This window comes from Olea europaea, chromosome 11 (assembly GCF_002742605.1).
Source record: "Olea europaea var. sylvestris chromosome 11, O_europaea_v1, whole genome shotgun sequence".
In the NCBI taxonomy this organism is placed as follows: Eukaryota; Viridiplantae; Streptophyta; class Magnoliopsida; order Lamiales; family Oleaceae; genus Olea; species Olea europaea.
In genome coordinates, this window is record NC_036247.1 from 16,647,028 (window position 1) to 16,656,154 (window position 9,127).

The 9,127-nt window shown below is 31.1% G+C and overlaps 1 pseudogene; it reads left to right on the forward strand.

Moving 5' to 3' along the window:
- Positions 1-6,216: 6,216 nt before the first annotated feature.
- On the forward strand, positions 6,217-8,195 carry LOC111404527 (annotated as a pseudogene).
- Positions 8,196-9,127: the final 932 nt, after the last annotated feature.

A 9,127-nucleotide genomic window follows, 5' to 3' on the forward strand; every position in this document is an offset into this window, starting at 1 on the left:
TGAATCAATTTTGATTATATAAGAGTTGATTAAAACTTCTAAGTCAAGTGGGAGTAATCTGTCTCCAAATTGGACCTATCTATCTGAGTGGAAACCATTTAAGAACTATCTAATTTCAATGACTCTTGGTTTCGAGTGAGAGCTAAAAGCTATTCAGTATCAATGATTCTTGGTTCCGAGTGGGAGCTAAAAGCTATTTAATTTCAATGATTTCTAGTTCAGAAAACCAGTGGAGAATTTTGAGAAAGGTGATGGAAGTATATATATATGGAGCATAGAATTTCAATCTAATATGAGATATGGTGAAAGTTCTATTTGGAAGTTATGTTTCTTGAGAACATTCGGGTTCTTGAAAACTATATGGAAAATTAATAAGTTTCTGATAGATAAAGCTCATTTTTATTTTTATTTTGAAAAAGATTATACTCAATATGAGTGTATTGAGTTAAATAAATTTTTTTCATTACAATGGAAATCGCTTCTGTATGTCGATGTTAGTTATGATAGTATGTTTAAATTTAGAATTACACCAAATAGACGTAAAGATTGTATTTTTATTCTCAATTAAGAAATGATGGAAGAGATCAACATGAATTGTCTTGTAGATTTCATGTTAAAGGCATTTTTTTAGTATTATGGTAACTTTAGAGTTACACTCATGATCTATTATAGTCATTTTGACAAGCGTACTTGAGTTTCTAATAGGGTTAAATTTCATACGAAAACTTGTCATATGAATGAAAATTATTGCATTTACGTAAGGTCTGATGGTAGGTTGTAATTCTAATTTTGATGTTAATTACATTGGATTGGTTAAGCATGAAAATGAGTATATATAGACTATTTTGAAATGATTGTCCCCGATCTTTGAGACAAAAGACGTGGGTTTAGCAAATTGTATGATTTATGTTAAAAAGATTATTCGAGTCTCTTACTCTATCACAAGAGTTTTATACTATAAAAGCTCATGTGAAATTGCAACCTTGTTGATACTCCTATACCAGAATGTGATTATATAAGTCTACATAAATGTCCAAAAACTCTATAGGTGCACAAAGAAATATCTAGAAAACCATATCTACTACGATTGAGAGTTATGAGATAGAAATATACTATAATGTATACTTGTCATAACATTGATCATGCCATAGATCTAGCCATTAGATATCAATATCATCTTTAGAAAATGTATTATGATACTTGAAGAGTGCTGCTGTCAATTATTTTATTTCGTTGTCAAATGAATAACTTGTGATTGGAATAGATGTGCAATTGTCTACTAAGAATGAGAGTAAATCGAGTACAATTATTATTAGACTTGTGCACACTTGCTATATAAAGTAGCAAGAAGCATATGTTGTAATATATATCTTGACAACTAAAGAAATTATTTGGTATAAATGTATTGAGCATCTAATGTTACTAGCTAAGAATATGAGATTATGATAATTATGCAACTATCTTATATGTTGAGATCTCAACTATTAAGATGGAACCAAACACTTGATAGTCTTTCTGCAAGAGACATTAGCAAAGAAAGTCTCTTTGCAATATATGTACGTAAATGATGATATGTAATCATTATATTTTAAAGATGTCTAGAGATATATTTGTTGGTAATATCTAATCTCTAGAATTTTGTAGAATATGATACTTAGTGTATCAGAAAACTCTTGATTGAGTTTTATGTACCCATAAATGAACAATTTGAGATCAGGTATAATCTAATGTTGGGATTATGAGATGAATGATTTGTATGCAAATATAAAGTATGTCGAACGGGTTGAGATTGGCTCACTCACGCAAGCAATCGCTTCAGACGCTTTAAGGTATGCTGAGATGAGACACGGTGATCATGTTGTGTACATGATCCAGTCGCTTTGATAAAATATCAAGATCAGATTACAACAAGTAATTGAAATAGATTTTCCTATCCATTAAACCTAGTTAATAGCCAGACCGAGTTCTTGATTTGAGATTACCTGAGGAATGAACATAAGGAGAACTCAAGTTAGGTATTGGGGAACACCTAAACTAGGATTTATACGGTGTTATTTGTTTACGAAGAATATGAAATACGCCCCAAGAAAAGGAGAAAATATCGTAGCACGTATTTCATACCACATGTACTTTTACAACCAATATTGGGTAAATGAGTGAATGAATCTCTACTTCCTCATTGTATGAGACCCTGAGGTTTATATATTCTCATATATACCCCTATGACTTTTGAATGCTTCTTGAGATTTTATTTCAGTGTTGCTACTTTAGCATGTTGTCAATAACTATGATTGATTTGGTTTGACGGGCATGTCTAGGAAAGCAACTAATTTAAAATTGAAGGATTTAAGTAGGAAAGGAAAACTATTTTGACCACCATTTATCTTTGTATTCATTGGTCGGACAATTTTGTGTTTAACCATTTAGGGTATAGAGGAAAATTGTAAATACAATGATACGATGTGGGATTCAAGTATGTTCCACAGATACTCGTGGGATCGAAAAATACTTGAATTAATGTTGAAAAATGAGTTTGGGGTATAGCGAAATGTGATGTTCCTCTAATAGAGCTACTATATATCCCTAACAGGTTTATAGTACCGTGAGCGCTAATATTACTCGTTGGTCACACAATCTATTTATCGTATGAATCTTTGTGAGATAGATCTTGAGAATGATCTAAGTTGTGACATTCGTTGTCACTAGTGGTTCGGATCAACCCCATCATGTGCGAGTTGGAGATATTGGAAAATACGGGTAATGGGTTGCCGACCCGACCCGCAAGATTTTAAAAGGATTGGAGGGAATGGTTTAAATTTAGAATTCAAATCTACAACTCCCAAAATAACTCCTTACAATCTCTGTATAGAAGTTATGAAGAAAAAAAGTGTGGCATGGAAAAAAAATGAATTTTCGTATGAAAATTCACACCAAAATTGGAAAGTCCCAAGAACCATATTTCTAGTATGAAATATCACAAAAGTTTGTACTTAGATTGTAAATAATAATTCCCTTCCATTGTAATCTGAATTGGGATCATTGGAGAACAAGAAAATACAGATTTTGGAGTTATGGAATGTAAGGTAATTCAACCACACAAAAAGATCTTGACATTCATCATTTCCAGTAAGTTTCTTGACCCGAAATTCATGTCAAACTATGCTGCAATTTCTTACAGAGACAAAATTAATACCAAATCTAAAACATAAAGTTTCATTGCGATATAAAGATGTAAAGTTCGGATTTTTGCAGATTTTTAGTAAACACAGCGCATAATTTCATCAAGAAAATCAGAAAGAAAATATTTTTACCCTAAATTTGAATTAGATGGAAAGGAATTTGTGAGAGTTTCACAATTTTTGGGTAGTTATATTTTTAGGTGCTTTCACGATAGTTCTGAAATAAAAAAACCAAAGAATCAATAATTAATTAATTTCATAGAATTTTGATGATTATTGAGTGCATAAGTAAACTCCAACGATGATTTAGTGCATAAGAAGAAGTCCAAATCTTTCAACATTAATTGATCTTTGTAGAATGTTAGCTTCATTAGTTAGTTTGGCTAAATTTCCACTATTACAATAGCCAACTTAGTCAATCAACGTTAATGTTATGTGCATAAAGAACGAAAATAAATTTAAATAAAAAAAAATATAATCGAATTTTTAGATGAAATGTATCATTAACATAATAATAGCCAAATCAATACTACCCATTTAATGATCGTGTATGTGACGAGCCTTCATAACGTATTTGAGTATAAATTCACAAAATAATTACGTAGACTTTCACAAAATATATACTACAAGCTCAAATAGATGTTAACAGCCAACTAAATGCATGCTTATATTTAATTTCTGCCGCATCTATTAGTAGTAGCAGCTGTTTTTCTCTCAATAGTTTCACGGTGTAATGGTCAGTTGACCAATACATTTTACGGTACTTCACGCCCAAATGTGTCCATTGTCGTTCGTAATATATTGGAACATGCTCAATTTTCACAAATTGCAGTGCCTAATTTATTGGGAGACGCTATTTCCGCTCACCATTCTTATATATCCATCAAATTTAAAAATTAAAAAAAATTATATTACATTTTTAATCAGATGTACATTTACTTAAATAGACATGGATAAGATCAAATAAAATTTAAACTATATAAATTCATTGACTAAGGGTGGATTTGATTTCGAACATGAAATTTTCATGGAAAGAAAATAAATTCTAGACGATTCAATTGTCTAGGACTTATTTGTATGAAAATTATTAATTAATTATGTTTGATTAATTTAGTTTTAAACTTAGAAAATATTATAAGTTTTGATATTGGTAAATTGAACACTGATTCATCGAAAGTAGAACAAACAACTTTTGTATGCATTCGTGTTAGGAAACTGTTCCTAATTTCCTACAATTTTACCTTTAGTTTAAAAGGATAAGCTCCAAAATCTATAGATTCCACCTAATTTGATTTGAAAAGGAGGTTTTTAATGGAAAAACTAAAATATATGATTATATCGAAATTAAAAAGATGGATAAATAATGTATCAATTTTGAGAGATCCAAGATAGGTTTTTTTTTTTCTATCCTATTAATTGAATTGAAAATCACCTTAAATTGTTATTCCACGTGATAATATCTTAAAATGAGTGTTATTTCATACTTAATTAATAATAGGGATATATTTTTTAATGTGAATGAATATAATATTTTTTAAAAATTTTAATACAGATATATCTAGATTGAGATAAATATATAAAAATGGTATTTGATTTATAGTGTTTAAACGAATGAATTTAATAAGGATGATGTCACTAAAATGAATATACAATTAAAAAAAACTTAAAATTTTAATAGGAGATAGATTTAGAGTGTGATAGATATATAAGAATGGTGAATGAAAATAGCAACTCTTATAAAAATTGTGTGGATGTTTAATTGAGTGAACTTAATAAGGACAATATTTTGATATGATGTTGATGAAAATAATTTCTTTTTTAAAAATCTAATAGGGATAAACATTAAACAACGATGGATGTAAATACGGCATTTGTAGTTTGCAAAAGAAAATTGAAATGGATTTCTAATTACAAAGGGCAAAGATTCAATAATTAATTAATTTCATAAAATTTTGATTATTATTGAGTGCATAAAAGTCCAAGTCTTTTAACATTAATTGATCTTCGTAGAATGGTAGCTTCCTTAGTTAGTTCGGCTACAGTTTCACGATTACAATGGCTAAGTTGGTCAATCAATATTCGTTACTCAAGTAAAGAATCGATATAGTCTATTGGAAATGAAATTTAAATAAATAAAAATATGTGATTGAATTAGATGAAATGCATCATTATCAAGGGCGAAGCCAGGGGGAAAAAATTAATACTGGTTTGCTACATCGGGAAAAAAAAATAAGTTGGGCTTAAAGCCCCAGACTTGCCTCTCCCTACGCCCCTGATCATTATCCTAATAATAGCGAAAGACGTGGGTCTAATCTTACTACCACCCATTTAAAAATTGTGTATGTGACGAGCCTATACATGATAGAGTATTTGAGTATAACTTTAGATGAATAAATGTGGTCTTTCTCCAACGTGAATGAAAACTGCCTTATTTATTGGTAGACTTATTTATCTAAAATGATAAAGAATGCCACTATAAACCAGAGAATTAACAATTAATTAATTTCATAGAATTTTGATGATTATTGAGTGCATAAGAAAAGTCCAACGATGTCTTGGTGCATAAGAAGAAGTCCTAATTATTTCACCATTAATTGGTCTTTCTAGAATGATAGCTTCATTAGTTAGTTTGGCTAAATTTTCACTATTACAATCGTCGACTTAGTCAATCAACGTTAATGTTACGTGCGTGAAGAACGAAAATAAATTTAAATAAATAAAAATATAATCGAATTTTTAGATGAAATGCATCATTAACATAATAATAGCAAAATAAATACCACCCATTTAATGATTGTGTATGTGACGAGCCTTCGTAACGTATTTTTGAGTATAAATTTCGATAAATAATTTCGTAGACTTTCACAAAGTACTACAAGCTCAGATAGATGTTAACAGCCAACTAAATGCATGCTTATATTTAATTTCTGCCCCCATCTAATTTGACAAAACCCTATATTGATCAAGTTAAACTTAAGAACAGTATAGCTATATATATAGCTGCAAAGTAATCACACCCTATCATTTCTTGTATTATGCAATCTGAGAAGCAATAATTTCTAAAAATGTCTGGGCTACCATTAGTAGAAGCAGCTGCTCTTTTCTCGATAGTTTCACAGTGTAATGGTCAGTTGACCAATACATTTTAAAGTTCTTCATGTCCAAATGTGTCCATTGTCGTTCGTAATATATGGAACAGGTTCAACAAAATGATGTTCGAATTGGAGCCAAGCTTGTTCGCCTTCATTTCCACGATTGCTTTGTCAACGTAATTTTCTTCCCATTCTGCCATTTCATGTTGCACTCCCCATCCCCTCTCAACCTTGCACGTTTTGAAAAGTTGAAGCGGTTAGAGATGACACATTTAAGTTACGCCTTTCAAGGTGTAAGCCAAAATCCAAATTCATTTTTTGATTTAATGCACAATTTTATTTTGTCTTTTTTTTATTATTTTATAAATGGGTGATGATAAGACTTGAACTCATAGTTTAAGTAGTGTTCTATAAAGCGGGGCCTAGCCTTGCGCTTTTTATTTTTAAATTTTTTCTGACCTAAGCTGCTTTTTTTTTTGCTTTTTATGCTTTAATTATTAAATAATATTTTGATTGATTTAGAAATTTAAAAGAACATTATCATATATAAGAAAATGCTTTTTTACTCCTAGGCCTTGCCTAGGCTCGTCTAAATTGAAGTTTGACCTCCATATCTAGTCACGCTTTACGATTTTAGAACATTGAGTTCAAGAGAATAAATATCTTGATGCAAGACCACCCTCAACCCTGAGTTCAAGAGAATATAGATTTTGATCCGAAATTGCTTCTTGACTACTTGATTCAAACTTTTCATCTGAAGAAATATTTATGCAGTCAAACTCAACTGATATATTTGATACAATAAAATGGGTAACTTCTTGTGCTTACTTTGAGCAGGGCTGCGATGTCTCAATTTTGCTGGATAATGCAGATGGCATACAGAGCGAAAAAGATGCTCGTCCCGACAATAATTCAATTGCTAGATTCGACGTCATTCATGACATAAAACCAGCATTGGAGAATGTTTGTCCAGGTGTCGTCTCATGTACAGATATTTTAGCCCTCGCTTCTCAAATTTCAGTCACATGGTATCACAAATTGCTTTAATTTTATCCACTACAGCGTACCAAATATGCCCATAATTTTTTCCATTGTCATAGGGAGGAGGTCCATCATGGGTAGTTCCTCTAGGCACAGTGGCAGATCTAGGAAAAAATTAAACACGGGCTAATACGTATAAAAAAAATATATATTGCACATAAAAAAAAATTTGCTTAAATTTTATTTTTTTAATGGACATTTGGACTGAAGCGACGGGCTACCGCCCATGTCTAGGCAGAAGGGATGGCAGAACAGCAAACCTAACAGGAGTTGATAGTGACCTTCCTGGCCCTTTGGAGTGCCTTGGTAACCTCACATCCAAGTTCAGAAATAAGGGTCTTGATTCCACTGATTTAGTTGCTTTATCATGTAATGTAACAAAGACTAAGGGAGCATATCCTCAACTCAGATTTTATGGCATAATACTCGATTATGTTAACTAATTATTGTTAGTCTTCAAGTGCTCATACCTTTGGGAGAGCCTAATGCCGCTTTTTCAACCGTCGGCTTTACAATTTCAACGACACAGGGAACCGTGACCCGAACATGGACTCTGCTTATCGGGATACATTACGTCAAACTTGTCCTCAGGGTGGAGACGCATATACCTTAGCTAATCTTGATCCTTCGAGTCTCAATGGTTTTGACAATGCCTACTTCACGAACCTCCAGAGCAACAAGGGACTTCTTCACTCAGATCAAGAATTATTCTCAACAAGTGGAGCTGATACTGATGCTATTGTCAACCGATTTCGGAATTGCCAGTATGAATTTTTCAATGCTTTTGCTCAATCCATGATTAAAAAGGGAAATATAAGTCCATTGACAAGAAACAGTGGAAAAATCAGGGCTGATTGCAGACGCGTTAATTAGACGAGAAGTTTAAACATGTAATTTAGAAATCAAGTTCCATATGCAAAATTTTATATTAAACTCTATGGTTTCACATTTAATATTTATTTGGACTGAATGTTTGTTATGATCTTAATGCTTTCAATTAATTGACCACTAATTGGATTATAGTACGATTCTTATTATCATTTTTGATAGAAGAAATATAGAAGATAGCATGTAATAGTAATCATTGTGAGGTCCTTTAAACGTTAAGAATAATTTTCTGTACTTTGCCTTATCCAAATAGATGTTCTTGTGATTCAATATACCTTCATATGTTCGCAGTGTGATAGGGATATTATTGAGTCATATGTAAGGATTTAACTAATTCTACTCCGAAGGTATTATTAGATAAATTAGGAACATTGATATTCATATCCAAATGAATCTTGTATAGGGGAATGGTAAGTCCTAGTGTGTGATCATTAATCGAGTTTTGGAAACGCATCCTACCATTTAGGTAGATTATTTAGTCAGTTTAAGTTGTTAATACAAATCCATATCATCTATCTATTGTGCGTTTATATTCGATTTGATTTAGGCTTAGTTATTTTTTGTGGGATCAATACGTCAACTCACATCCAATTTATTACTTGTTTACGATCCATACACCTAGGGAATATAAAAATCGACAACAATATGCCACCCAATATTATAAAATTAGTAAATCTCAGCTTGATTTTCACAAATTGCAGTGCCTAATTCATTAGGAGCCATTATTTCCATTCATCATTCTTATATATCTCTCCTTTAAAAAAATTATATTAAAATTTTAATTAGATGTAAATTTACTTAACTAGACATGAATAAAATCAAATAAAATTTAAACTCTAAATACATTTACTAAGGCTGCGTTTGATTGCGAGTATAAAAGTTGATTGAAAAGAAAATAAATTTTAGGCTATTCAATTGTCTAAAACT